Here is a 15,552-nt window from a genome sequence, read left to right as displayed (position 1 = left end):
AACTTTGAAAGTTTGCGGATCTTAAGGTCAATGGATCTATGATCTAGGGATTTTTTGGGTCTAGGGATATTGTTATCTAGAAATTTTTGAATCTTGGGATATTTTTATCTAGGAATTTTTTGGATCTAGGGATATTTTTATCTAGGAATTTATTGGATCTACGGATATTTTTATCTAGCAATTTTTGGATCTAGGAATTCTTAGATCTAGGGATATTTTTATCTAGCAATTATTGGGTCTAGGGATATTTAGATCTAGAGATTTTTAACATAGAGATATTTTTATCTAGGGATTTTTAAATCTAATGATGAATGTAGATGTAGGAATCATGGTATTTAGGGAATATGAAATCTAGAAAACTTTTCAATCTAGGGATTTTCAGATCTAGGAATACAGTGTTTGAGAAATTTGGAGATTTTTATGAAATTTTACAAATACAGAATTTTGATAATATATATAGAATATGTATATAATGTACATATAATTTTAAAAATATTAAAGTTGGGAAATTGAAAAACTAAAGAATTCATAGACTTGAACATTTATGAGCACTTAAACTCGTGAGTCATTGAAGATAAAGATGGCGATAAAGAGCGTGAGACAGGACATATCGTTCAAAATTTATCAGATAGTATTATGCGATCAAATTAAACGCTCATTGCTCGCGATATATGTGTAACAGTACAAGTGATTAATTTATCTGCAGTCTTATCTATCACGGTACGAATTGAAATCCCGTGTATAACGGTCAGCCTAAACAAGGAAAAGCAATTATTTACCCAGGGAATAGAATTTTCTCGTTCCTGTAAGTATGTATCTGCAAGGACAATCTTCTTTCTACGTTACGCCGCGCCGGCACGTGTATTCGCGACTATGAATCTTCTCTTTGACTGTGAACTAGCTGGTGATCGTATGAAACTTGTACCGACCTCCGTGTCCCGACTTCCTGCTTTGCACCTGACCATCGTGGGACTAATTAAGGAAATCGTTTACCTGGCTAGGGAACATCTGTTCCCTGTCGCGACTGAATAAAGCTCTAGGAATTCGATCGAAAATCTTCGATAGTACACGCGACTTTGCAAGAACGCGAGCTCGTTTAAGAACAGAAATATGAAGGAAGTTTAAACTCAATTCATCGACGTAGAAATAAATTGTGGCCGATAATATGGCTATAAGAGTTTCGAAATGAAAGGAATTATAACAGGAATTTTATTACACGACGTTAATGGCGTTATGAATATGCAGTGCCAATTTATTAAGTGCAGGAATGAATTCTTTTACGATTGATTTGGTCGTATAGTGCAAGGTGATGTAATGCGTGGTGGTATAACTCGTGGTACTGTAATGTACTGCAATTCTAAGCATAACTCTGTCACTTCATGGCGTAGTAATACGTGGTAATACAACGTATGTAGCTATTTCATTCACAATATCATTCGTGGCTATATATCGTGTAACTGCACACGCGGCTATATAACGCGAGACAACTTCCACAATTGAAATTCCAAGCGTAGCAATGTACTGCATTACAAGCCTGCAGGTAACAATTTCACGCATGGCTATATAACACGTGACAATTCGGCAAACGGCGATATAACACGAGACAACTCCCGCAATTGAAATTCCATCCATAGCAATGCAGTGCGTTATAGTCCTACAGGTGGCAATTCCACGCGTGGCTATATAACGCGTGATAATTTGGCGAACGGCGATATAACGCGAGACAACTCTTAAAATTGAAATTTCACGCGTAGCAATGTGCTGCGTTACACTCCTACGAGTAGCAATTCCATGTGTGACTATATAACGCGTGACAATTCGGCGAACGGCGATATAACACGAGACAACTCCCGCAATTGAAATTCCATCCATAGCAATGCAGTGCGTTATAGTCCTACAGGTGGCAATTCCACGCGTGGCTATATAACGCGTGATAATTTGGCGAACGGCGATATAACGCGAGACAACTCTTAAAATTGAAATTTCACGCGTAGCAATGTGCTGCGTTACACTCCTACGAGTAGCAATTCCACGTGTGACTATATAACGCGTGACAATTCGGCCAACGGCGATATAATGCGAGACAACTCCTGCAATTGAAATTCCACGCATAGCAATGCAGTGTGTTATAATCCTACAGGTGACAATTCCACGCGTGGCTATATAACGCGTGATAATTTAGCGAACGGCGATATAACGCGAGACAACTCTCACAATGGAAATTTCATGCGTAGCAATGCAGTGCGTTACAATCCTGCAAGTGGGAATTCCACACATGGCTATATAACACGAGGCAACAACGAATATTAATTTCGTGTCCGGCTATATAACGCGAGGCAATTTCCACCATCAAAATTCCACGCGAAATCATTTTTAGTGTCAAATTACTATGCTTGGCTATATAACGCGAGACAATCCCAATAAATAACAATTCCACGTGCGGCTATATAACGCGAGATAATCTTCGATATTAACGAATGTATTCATTTAACCTAAACGTCAAAAACTTTCACTTCAACAAATTTCTAAATATCCCATTTCGAAACTTATGCACTCTCAAATTTCTACATCTAAAAATATTCATAAAATCATGAATTTTAATAAAAAAACCGGAAATAATTCGCTTCTCCACCGGGCATAAATTTAATTGCTCGAATCGACATAGGTGACTGACCCCAAAAGAGGTTCAAATAATCCCCGCAATAATAAATGATATCGCGAAACAGGACACAGCGAACGCAGCTTTCAATTCAAAGAAAGATTAATGCAATTAATACGAGTCACCTTTGTAAGAGCAACGTGTCGACACAGGAACGTACATAAATCGAACAACACCGTTCGTCCTAAGTCCTACACTCGCATACGCACACTGCAAACCGGTTTACGGTGGCATTTAGCGGTTCTGTATGTAAGTCTGTACGTAGCTGCATAAGGTTCGATCTCGCAGCCAACAAATTAACAGGTCGTTTATCGACTTCTTTCTGTCGCGTGGCCAGCCTGCAAGCGGGAAGGAAATGGCCGAACTAAAAGCCGCAATTAATGGCCCCTGCACCCTTGTAAACAATAAAGTCGCGCGTGGCTGTAACAACGCACTGTGATCGTAAATAAATTCACTCTCACGCGCACCGATACACGCCTCGGCGTTGTACTTTTCCCGTGTTCGCGCGTACACGTGTCGATACTCGACAAAGTCGATAACGTCACCCGCGGGAATTCGTTTGCAACCCTCTCGTGTAACTTCTAGATAACATACGCAATTCCTGTTTTTCGCGACTTCTTCTTCACTATTTTTCTCGTTGTATATCGCCGGGTCGTAGGTGAAGTTTTGTTACAGGGAAGTTGAGTGGATTGTTAAGTAAACTTCATGGAAGTTAGCTTTACGGATTTGTACGTTTAGTGTCTGATGATGAAATGCGTCGAAATTTATGGTGTAAATTATCAGCGCGTCGAATTACAACGTATTGAATGTAACACATTAGGATATATATCATTGGATTACAATGTGCTGAAGTGTAACACGTAAAATTACAGCGCGTCGAATTATAACGCTCAGGAACACAGCGCGTAGAAACACAACGCGTTGGACAACAGCGCCTTGAAGTACAATGCGTCGAATCACAGCGCACTAAAGTGTAACGCATCGAATCATAGCGTGTAGAAATACAACGCTCCGAATTACAGCGCGTGGAAATACAACGCGTCGAATCACAGCGCGTGGAAATACAACGCGTCGAATCACAGCGCGTAGAAATACAACGCGTCGAATTACAGCGCGTAGAAATACAACGCGTCGAATTACAGCGCGTAGAAATACAACGCTCCGAATTACAGCGCGTGGAAATACAACGCGTCGAATCACAGCGCGTGGAAATACAACGCGTCGAATCACAGCGCGTAGAAATACAACGCGTCGAATTACAGCGCGTAGAAATACAACGCGTCGAATTACAGCGCGTAGAAATACAACGCTCCGAATTACAGCGTGTAGAAATACAACGCGCCGAATCACAGCGCGTAGAAATACAACGCATCAAATCCCAACGCGTCGAATTACAGCGCGTAGAAATACAACGCGTCGAATCACAGCGCGTAGAAATACAACGCATCAAATCCCAACGCGTCGAATTACAGCGCGTAGAAATACAACGCGTCAAATTACAGCGCATGGAAATACAACGCGTCGAATCACAGCGCGTGGAAATACAACGCGTCGAATCACAGCGCATAGAAATGCAACGCATCAAATCCCAACGCGTCGAATTACAGCGCGTGGAAATACAACGCGTCGAATCACAGCGCACCAAATTACAGCGCGCAGAAATCCAACGCGTCAAATTACAGTGCGCCGAATTACTACGCATCAAAATAAAGCGCACTACACAAATTAAAACTACAACGCATCGAGGCAACTAAACACCATATAATAAATAAGAAAAATTACCAATCGTTGAAGGCTAAATATAAGTGATATCACTACATCACAGTTTGCTACAAAAACCTATGATGAACGAGCAATTTTTACCAGTTAACGTGCTCCTACGTGTTCCAATTGAACAGACACGATGCTCTACACCTAAACTATTTTTCAACATTTTGTTGTATTTCCAGCAGTTTCTATCACGTTCGAAAATCGATCACGCGATCGTAACATTCGTTTACACATTTTCAGTCCGGGAAAACTGAAAGCTTTCAATGCGTTCGAATAAGAGGATTGAAACGAACGCGCTTATAAACCGCATACGTGTGTTATTTTGTTCGCTCGCGTGCGCGCGCATGTAATGGGTGTTAGAGGATTTTCCCTCGTAATGGGCGTCGATGCACCCCAACACGATTTCCCACGTTTTCACGAAGGTACCAGCAAGAAATCCGTGTAATTCCCTCGGCTTTTCTCGACTTCTTGCAACGATACACGCAACGTCTAACGTTTACAGTGAAATTTCGTGTTAAACGGGTCTGGAAGATCGGAGCGGATGAATTCCGTTTAACCTCTTACCTTACATTATCAAGTATACACGCAATCTGTGCATTTTACCCAAATAAATTTTTATATTTACAATGCAATTGAATTTTCTATTCATTTAAAGTCTTTCATTTAAAGTAATAATTTTATGAGAAATGTTAGCACTCACCGGATGTTCGAGGTGCAATTTATCCTTGGACAATGGATGCTTTCCTTTCGATCCACGTATTCTTCAGATTCTGAAAAAAGAAAAAAATCAAGGTTTCATAAGAACTTGTAACTTCGCCAATTTAGAGAAATATCAATTGAAAGTCTTACATCCAGGAATAGTGTAATAACGCCACTATTATTTCAATTATTTCGAACGAAATTAATCTCACTCGTCATTAAATACCGCCATTATCACACAAGTAGAACTGTTCCGTTAAATCGGTTCAGAGAGCAATAATTGCCGTTCGTGTCGGTAGACAACTTCAACAAATTACACTGTTTTTATCGAGTATACAAGCAACGATCTTTTCGATAAGTTCCCACCGACTAATGGGCTGCGCCATTTTCGATCGAGTTTCCTGATCGTCATTCGCTTGCTTCCAGTGGTTACTGGCAACCATTAGTATCTGGTGCGCGTCCGCTTTGAATCGCCATTTCCGCTGAACCCGTGGAACCAACTGCAGACGACAGCGGATTGATATTTTTCTTTAATAAGCTGCTCGCTACCGTTCCCATTATAATGGCTGTCGTTTTATGCACCGGTTGACGATTTCAGCGACTTCGTTTCTTCCAGTTACATTGCATGAAATTGCTTCGCACAATTCTGTAACTGTGATCTCTACAAGCTGTAGCAATTTTTCATCGGCCGGAAAAGTGAGAGAGCAAAGTGACGCAACCAGAAATGAATTTCGTAAGATAAGAAGTAAATACATTTATAGGTAATTCGATATACATACTGCCATTTTCCTTCCTTTATTTAGTAATTATAAGCTTTTGTGTCATAACAATCGTTCTGTATTAATATCTTTGTCCCACGGATATTGTATAAACGGAAGTTAGCTGCAAGGGCATGAGTGGCGTTAGATCGGGTAATTCCGTTAATCTTCGGTGCTAATCGTAGAATCACATGACACGACAGTGCATAACCTGTATGACAGTCCAGTCTATCGTGAATTACAGGGGTTGTCGGAATGACATTTCCGTTGTTAATAATTCAATAAAAAGAAGAAAGGAAGACAGTTCGTGCAAATTTTCATAATGTAAGATGACATACAAGCAATACGGTGTACTACGGAAAATACTACGGAAAATGCTTCGGTAAAAGCCGAATGCGTCCGAAATTAACCGACATCGAAGTGACAGGGTATTAGACCAGTGTTTTCCTCGTACACAATAACGTTTTAAAAAAATGTAAGAGGAAACTATTGCAGCAACACGATGACCTGCTTTTTGTGTTATTTCTCGAGAAATCAATCATTTCTTGAAATCTTCACTGTGCACGAGAAAAACACCGGTCCCTATTACCGCAAATAGCCAGTGTATTGCAATAAATGTCTGTTTGATAATGGAAGAGTGGAGTACCACAATAACTGAAATTCTTATCGGAGAGAACGATCAAATTGAGTGACTGAAAAAGTTAATGGAAAATTTTCCATCTGAAGTTGTCCAACCCGCTCGATATGACACAGTTTCGACTTTTCCTTTGTCCCGTTGGTCGAGAGCTTTTCGTGTTCGCTGGTACACACACCTGTCCGTGCGATGCACTTACCTCTTCCCACGGGGGAAGGGAGGGTACTCTCTTGAAAAACCTGTAACATCTCGCCGGTGAAACAGGTTGGAAAGAAAAGGGCATCGTTCTCTCGTCTCGCCAACCGATACGTTTTCCCGTGCCGGTTTCGTATTTCCGGTCCGTGGCACGGCAAACAGCACACGTACATACGCGCCTTAAACGTGTACGTTTCCGGCGTTCGTAGGCCGCATTTCCGTCAGAAATGTGGCGACAAGATTTACGTTCTTATCGCACACTCTTTTTAACCGATGGTTTGCCGCTTCTTACGCGTTAAGATTTGACACATTTATTTGTTATGGTACATTTTATTCTAATATACTTTTTAATTTTATTATGGAAGTTTATAGAAATATGACTGTTTCAGGTGCACCGACTGTGTTGATATGACAACGCGGGAGGATGGGGCGTGTCGAGATACAACATGGTCAATAACAACGTGTGGATATACAACGTATTGAATTGCAGCGCAAGAGTATGCAGTATGTCAAAATACAGCGCCATGGATTTCAACAAGCCGATATGCGACGCAGTGAATTACGTTTCAAATAACGCGCCAAAATACATGTTGAATTATAGCGCACCTAAGATACAACGCTCTGAACTGTAATATTTATTATAGTATATTATAATATTATAATACTATAATATTATATAATTATAATTACATGTATAATATGTAATATATAATTTAATTATATGTATATATAATATAATTGTATATTATTATATATAATTATATTATATAAAATTTAATTATATATTACACATTTAGTTATGTATTATATAACTACAATATTAACAATGATGTTGATAAAAACCATACCTCGGCACAACATCTAATGATTTACTGTTTGTCTACGTAAACGGCTATATAACACGAGATGATTCCAGTGCGTGACTAGTATACATACCTCACAAAATACATGAGAATATAAATGAGAATATATAGCCTTATAAAATATTTCATAAGAGTGTAATAACACGACAGGACACCGTTTCGAATCTGAAGTACGCAATATATTACAATTTAATTAAACAGATTGTCAGAACGATCTTTATTATTATCCTTGACGATAACGAAACATCTTCGAATGAGATACAAACCTGTCATCAAAAGCGTATTTTATTTTCGTAACGAATCGCCATTTACGGTATTAAGATTTCACTTTTCGCGAAACGATATTGAGGCGCCAGAGTTCACCGCGATCTGCGATAATCGTAAAAACAAAGTAAGTTAACGCACAAAAAACTGTCGTTGCATAAATGCTTTTCGAGACCAGCTATTATTCAAATGCACCGATTGCATAACGGGTCGAATAAACACGCTGGGGAGGCGTCGAAATATTACGCAAGGTCCCAAGGTGAACCGTTTTACGGTAGCCAATGAATTACGCGACTTATAAAAAAAATAACAACTCCTTAATTAATACCTTGTCTTTTTTGCGCGATTACCTGTGCACACTTGACTCCGGTTAATTTGCAACAGCTTAATTGGGACTCGAGGATCGTCGATAATTGGTGGTAATCGTTTTCGAGAAATCCTGATTTAGCGAGTTTTCAACGGAACGAACGATCGCGGGTATCGAAAACGAGTAAACGTATTAAATCGTCCATTTTATATCGACGAACCGCAAGTTTTTACTTGGCAAATAACTCAGATACCCTTGTCAGGAGATTATCTTTCTTATACAACTCTGCTGTCTCTTTAAAATACTTCGCTGTTTTTCTCAGATACAATTTATTGTATTTCTATTTATAGCTGGCGTTGTAAATGGCGGGGGAAAACAGCGACGCAAGTTTCCGTGGAACGAACATTTTGTTAAACTTGTCTGCTTCATTCATACATTCTCGTACTTTCATTTCAGGTACAAGCATTTATCTTATTTTAATAGACCATAAATTATACACAGACAATTATAACTCGGGTGACATTATAATGTATGTACATTAACCCAAGTCAATATTTTAAATAAGTAACTATAGTTTAAACTGTCCCAAATTGCAAGTGGATTTAAACTTCCCCACGTTGCAAGTTTTCTTCCAACAAATAAACGCAAGTACAGGTAATGTTTACGTGCGTGAAAAAATTCTCCGCACACGGCAATGACCTTCATCCCCCAAATGGAGAAGAAGTACAGTATTTATAATTCAAATGGTTTCTGAATTATTCAGAACTATCCCGAAAACGTTACGGAGCCATAAGGGTGTTAAACCAGAAGAAAAACATCGATGAGAATGTTTCCAACGTTCATGGTATATCATGAATACTGCATGAGTATTTTGCGCGAGATACGCAGTTTATGCAACGCAGGAAAACATCGCACTTTTAAAAGTTAGTCGAACTTTCGACGGGCCACAACTATCGCGTTTAGTGCATTTTAAGTTTTCTTATCAATTCATCGTCCCTAGATCCAAAAATCCCTAAGTCGAAAATTTCAAGAGCGCAATATCCCTAGATTCCAAAAGCCTCAGGTACCAATAGCCCTAGATTCCCAATTTCCCTAGTTTCCAATCTCTCTAGATCCCAATCTCTATAGTTTCCAATCTCCCTAGATCTCAATCTCCCTAGTTTCCAATCTCCCTAGATCCCAGTCTCCCTAGTTTCCAATCTCTCTAGATCCCAATCTTCCAAGATCCCAATCTCCCTAGTTTCCAATCTCTCTAGATCCCAGTCTCCTCAGTTTCCAATCTCCCTAGTTTCCAATCTCCCCAGTTTCCAATCACCCTAGTTTCCAATCTCCCTACTTCCCAATCTCTCTAGATCCCAATCTCCCTAGTTTCCAATCTTCCTAGTTTCCAATCTCCCTAGTTTCCAATCTCCTTAGTTCCCAATCTCCCTAAATCCCAATCTCTCTAGATCCCAATCTCCCTAGATCCCAATCTCCCTAGATCCCAATCTCCTTAGATCCCAATCTCCTTAGATTCCAATCTTCCAAGATCCCAATCTTCCAAGATCCCAATCTCCCTAGTTTCCAATCTCTCTAGATCCCAGTCTCCCCAGTTTCCAATCTCCCTAGTTTCCAATCTCCCCAGTTTCCAATCTCCCTACTTCCCAATCTCCCTAGTTTCCAATCTCTCTAGATCCCAATCTCCCTAGTTTCCAATCTCCCTAGTTCCCAATCTCCCTAAATCCCAATCTTCCTAGTTTCCAATCTTCCTAGATCCCAATCTCTCTAAATCCCAATCTCCCTAAATCCCAAAACTCCCAGGTTCCAATATTTCTACATCTCAAAATCCCTAGATCCAAATATCCCTAGACTCCCACAGCCGAATCTGAATATCCTTAGGTTCCGATATCAAAGCTCCCTCTAAATTAACGAGTGAAAGTTGTTTTCGCTGAACTGCCATAATTTCATCAGCGGAGCCAGATTTGCCGTTGACTGTACCCTTATCGGTTAATCGTTACAGAACAGGATGATCGATGTTTGAAAAGCCTCGATACGCCACAAGAGTTAGATGGTCGATAAAAATGATACAATGTGAAGTAGCATTGTTCACGAAACTCGAACAACGAGTTCTATTGTGATAATGGAATATACTTGGGCAAGTTTCTTGTCGGGGCGGAGAGTGCAATGAAGTTTCGAGGATAAATCATGTCGGCGGGAATTAAGTGCCACTGATGCAAACTCCGTCTGCCGTCGTGCAGTTTTTGGGAGGAATTCGGTGTGCGTACGATGGTTTGAGGTGCGAGGCTCTCGATTATATTCCAAGGATAAGTGTATGTATTCTGAATCTTGAAGATTCTGAAGCTTGAAGATTCAGCAACTGAAGTTATGTTTTATTGTCTGACATGAAGTAAGTAATTAGACGGTGACTAGTCAACTGCTTCGTACATGTTTTACATTTTAAAGTGTAAATGTAAATCTTGTGCGTGTGTCGAAAGCCTCTGGTTAGGTTAAGTTAGGTTGCTGTATATGTTGGGATTACTTCGGGTTATATTTTATTGTCTGACATGAAGTAAGTAATTAGAAAGTGACTAGTCAACTGCTTCGTACATGTTTTACATTTTAAAGTGTAAATGTAAATCTTGTGCGTGTGTCGAAAGCCTCTGGTTAGGTTAAGTTAGGTTGGTGTATATATTTTGATTACTTCGGGTTATATTTTATTGTCCGATATGAAGTAAGTAATCAGACAGTGATTAATCAGCTATTTTGTACATGTTTTATATTATAAACTCGAATCTTGTGTGTTTATCGAAAGGCTCAGATTAGGTTAAGTTAGATCGGCGTACATGTTGGGTTACTTCGATAAGGTTAGGTCGAAATTAGGTTAAATCGTAGTTGCATCACAGCACGATTTAATTACGTCAAACTTGAATTAGTTTGATTAAACTTGAATTACATCGACGTTAAGTATAGCGGAGCTTATGCCAGGATTAGTTTATAGCGTTCGAGGGTCTAGGTCCTTATTTATGGCCCATTATTTGCAACAATTTAATTCGAAATAAGCTTTCTACCAAAAGATAACGTCGGGATATTATACGTATTTAGCGAAGCAACATCTCGCGTTGAATTTATAGTCCTGTAAAGGTGTTTTGTCCCCATTAAGACGCACGGTTTCACCGGAAAGGAGGAAAACATTCGGATAATCGTGTTATATACAGGTGACATTCTCGCAAGCTCGCTACATCCATTAAAGCAGGCTATTTCCATGTATATTACATAATGTTCCGTTTCGCGGTGTTCCCGGAATTTTCCCTTTCTTCGGATCTCGCGAAATTACGTTTTAATTCGAGCCCCGTGGACGGACACCGACCGTACACGCGTAATATTTTCTCGTTGTTACTGGGACAGGGACACCCTTTGTCCCGAACGCAGAGACGCGTGAATGAGTTCCACGCGTTTCATATTTTCAGCGTTTAATCGTCCAATTAGCATCATCCCAACTCGTTTGTCTCGTCGGGCAAATTTCCCGGGGAACCTAAGACACCGAAATTAATCTCTCACCAAGTATTTCGCCCGAAATCTCTGTAAACAAATTATTCATCCTGCTTTGATTTTGGTACCAAATATTCTTACGTTAATTCGTATCGATTACTAAATTCATAGATATTTTCGTATGGAAATATCTCACGAACCTGGTATTTGATGCTAGGAATTTGAAAACGACAAAATTTCAATATTTTGTGTCTTGAATCTTGAGGACTTCGAAATTGACCGAATCCAGAAACAAGAAAAGTACATAAAGGAGTAAAGAGCGTATGTCGTAATTAAAGTCATAATTCATCGATGCCCGGAAGCTGTCTAAAGCAGCACGTAGGAAAGTAATAATTTTTCAGACAAGATTACTGTCGGTATATTTATCGTGGAAACTTAGGAAAAGAAATAACGGCTTCTGCGAAGTTCCCTGATCGACACCTCGCGCGCAGCATTTATCCGCTGAGAAATGAACGATCGAAGCGGGAAAAAGGAAGTAAATTGCCGGTATAGAGCGGTTCGTAAAAGTGGGATTACAAACGAAAGTTCGTAAAACAGGATTAATCCGACGAGTAACGTCATTACACGGGCTTTTGTCCTGATCGAATTAGGATCGATACGTTACCGAAACGAGAGAAGAAAAGAAAGATCGTATCGTTCTCGACAAAAGGGAAGAGGAGAGGAAAGGTTATCGAAAGAGAGAGGGAGAGAGAGAGAGAGGCGGTACGGTCATCGAAGACCTTTTATCCGTGAAATTGTCCCTAAATAAATCTGTCCTCTCGTACGTTTAGATAATACCGAGACAAATTTACGCCAACAAAGATTCGAATTCGATAAATTTCTTATTAAGTCTCGACCAATTTTCTGGCTGATCGATTTCGGTAAAACGAAATCACTTCGTAAATAGATTTTGGTAAGCACCAATTTATTGTTCCTTTCTCTTGGATCAAAGCAATTTAACAACTGTTCTTTAGATATCTGGAGAGAGGCAATTAGGATTTTTGGAGTGGATGGAGCTAGGGACTTTTGGATCTCGAGATAGATTTACGGACATGGGGATATATGGTTATTACAATCTAAGAATTTTCGCAGCCAGAGATATTGGGAATCTAGGGAGATTGGGATCTAGGGAGATTGGGATTTAGGGAGATTAGGATTTAGGGAGATTTGGATCTAGGGAGAATGGGATCTAGGGAGATTTGGATCTAGGGAGAATGGGATCTAGGGAGATTGGGATTTAGGGAGATTTGGATCTAGGAAGATTGGGATCTTGGGAGATTTGTATCTAGGGAGATTGGGATCTTGGGAGATTGGGATCTTAGGAGATTGGGATTTAGGGAGATTTGAATCTAGGGAGATTGGAATCTAGGGAGATTGGGATCTTGGGAGATTGGGATTTAAGGAGATTGGGATCTTGAGAGATTGGGAGCTAGGGAGATTGGAATCTAGGGAGATTGGGATCTTGGGAGATTGGGATTTAAGGAGATTGGAATTTAGGGAGACTGGACCCTTGGGAGATTAGGATTTAGGGAGATTTGGATCTAGGGATATTGGAAAACTGGGGACATTGGTAATCTAGGGATATTTAGAAATCTAGAGATGTTAAGATACTGAGATCTGGGGATTTTGGGGGTCTAGGGATATTTAGGTCTAGTGATTTTGGAAACCTTGAAATTTCAGGATCTAGGGATTTGAAGAATTTTGAAATTTCAGAATCTGCTAATATAGGAATCTAGGAACTTTCGGATCTCAAAATTTTAATATTTAAAAATCCAAGTTTTTAAAATTTCAAATTTAAATGTAAAAATTTGCAGATTTGTAAATGTTTGAACGTACTAAATTGTGAAGTGTCGTGAATTCAACAAACCGGAAATTTCAACATTCGTAAAAGGAAATTCGAAAATCCACCTCGAAAGCATGAAAATTCAGAATATCGCGAAAATTCGGGAATATAAAAGCGATCAGATTCATACGCGCGTGTTTATCCGAGGCAACGATGTAGCAGAGTGTACGGCTCTCAAATCGAAGTATCTCGATTTCGCGCGAAAAAAGAGAAAGAAAGAAGCAGGCTGTGCAACGAAATCCATCCTGCGGTGTTCGCGACAGAAGCTACAGGGGTCGTTCAACCACGCTGTTAAAAAAAGAGAAGGAAAATAAAAAAGCACGAGGGAAAGTGGAGAGGGAGGGTGAAAAAAAAAGAGAAATCGAAGGGGAAATTCAATCGATATCGGATTACAGATTGAGCGCTCGAACGGGCCGAAAGTTAGGGGCATACGGCGCGCAAAATCCTTTCCCGCCTCTCTCAATCCGCTTAACTTCGCGGATTCAACTGCGAAACTTATCGGATCGTTCGAGCAACGACCGATACGAAATCGGCCCATATATCTGCGGTATCGATAATGTATTCGTGGCTCCTGGACCCGATCGCCAATTCGACTATCTGCTCCTCTTCCACGACAAACTTGTGGCTTTGTTTTTATTCCTCCCTTACAATAGTTCTCTTCCTGTACACAGTTTATCCAAATGAGGAATTTCCGAATAAAGTTATGCTGTTAGCACTGTATGTGCTTGCGCTGATATAAATGAGCAAAGTTTTGGATTATGTTTTAGGTATGTTTCGTGTAGGTTATTTTGGAATTTTATATTTGCAATTTTTGAGTTTTTGGTGATTTTAGTGGAATTTTGCAGTTTCTGTATATTTACGTTTTTAGAGTATGAAAGATGGGAATTTGGGAACTGTCAAATTTCGAATTCTAAATTTTCCAATTAGGAAATTGTGAATTCCAAATTTTTAAACTTCAAATTTCTGAATTCCAAAATTCCGAACACTAAATTTGTGAATTCCAACGTTCCGAATTCCCAAGTTGTAAATTCCAACATTTCGAATTCCAAAGTTGTGAATTCCAACATTTCGAATTCACAAATTTGGAATTTGTAATTTTGGAACTTGCAACATTGGAATTCACAAACTTGGAATTCACAAACTTGGAATTCGCAAACTTGGAATTCGGAACGATGGAATTCACAATTTTCGAATTCGGAACGATGGAATTCACAATTTTGGAATTCGGAACGGTGGAATTCAAAATTTTGGAATTCGGAACGGTGGAATTCAAAATTTTGGAATTCGGAACGGTGGAATTCACAATTTTGGAATTTGGAACGATGGAATTCAACATTTTGGAATTCGGCACAATGGAATTCAGAATTTTCGAATTCGGAACGATGGAATTCACAATTTTGGAATTCGGAACGGTGGAATTCACAATTTTGGAATTCGGCACGATGAAATTCAGAATTTTCGAATTCGGAACGATGGAATTCACAATTTTGGAATTCGTAACGTTAGAATTCACAAATTTGGAATTCGTAACGTTGGAATTCACAAATTTGGAATTCGGAACGGTGGAATTCACAATTTTGGAGTTCGGAACAATGGAATTCACAATTTATGGAATTTGGAATACTACAATCATTGAAAAACTTCCACATTGCATCTTGAAACTAAAATCTCAGAGAAATATACCTATCGTTACCTAAGTCATAATTGACCCAACAACCGACATTGTTAAGTGAATATAAGCGAAGTTCAATAAGAAACTGATAAAATAGTACGCCTCTAAAGTTGCTAAAACAAGGCGAACACAGGGTTGAAAGTTTCGGAAGATAAGAAGCAGAAGCTGTAGAAAGAAACAACGTCTCTTTAGCGAAGCATCTCGACACGAGTCCGTGACCGTATTTCATCGTGAAACTCTTTTCTCGGTCTCGGCACGTGCCCATGCTGTTTAATGCAATTTCCAGCGACCTTATCTCTCTGTTCAAGTTCCGTCGTCGGGCCCGTGTTTCCGAGAGTAAACCATCCCCGTGGAGAAAAATCTCGCCCAGGCCAATAAATT

General features: G+C 39.5%; 1 protein-coding gene and 1 long non-coding RNA gene across 9 annotated transcripts in view; one reads left to right on the top strand and one right to left on the bottom strand.

The window, feature by feature from the left end:
• Window positions 1-7,776, top strand: part of LOC143264801 (uncharacterized) — a 54,697-nt gene extending 46,921 nt beyond the window's left edge. For both annotated transcript variants that reach the window (XR_013038742.1, XR_013038744.1), the window contains exon 3: window positions 7,105-7,776. This is a non-coding gene — a long non-coding RNA (uncharacterized LOC143264801). The remainder of the gene's footprint in view (window positions 1-7,104) is intronic.
• Window positions 1-15,552, bottom strand: part of LOC100877696 (uncharacterized) — a 186,010-nt gene that overhangs the window by 83,178 nt on the left and 87,280 nt on the right. For all 7 annotated transcript variants that reach the window (XM_076533469.1, XM_076533476.1, XM_076533459.1 and 4 more), the window contains one exon: window positions 5,130-5,199. The gene's annotated coding sequence lies outside the window, so the exon portion shown is untranslated. The remainder of the gene's footprint in view (window positions 1-5,129; window positions 5,200-15,552) is intronic.

The sequence above is a fragment of the Megachile rotundata genome, chromosome 1 (assembly GCF_050947335.1).
Source record: "Megachile rotundata isolate GNS110a chromosome 1, iyMegRotu1, whole genome shotgun sequence".
NCBI lineage: Eukaryota > Metazoa > Arthropoda > Insecta > Hymenoptera > Megachilidae > Megachile > Megachile rotundata.
The sequence above is the reverse complement of the archived record's forward strand: the minus strand, read 5'-3'. Positions and strand labels throughout refer to the sequence as shown.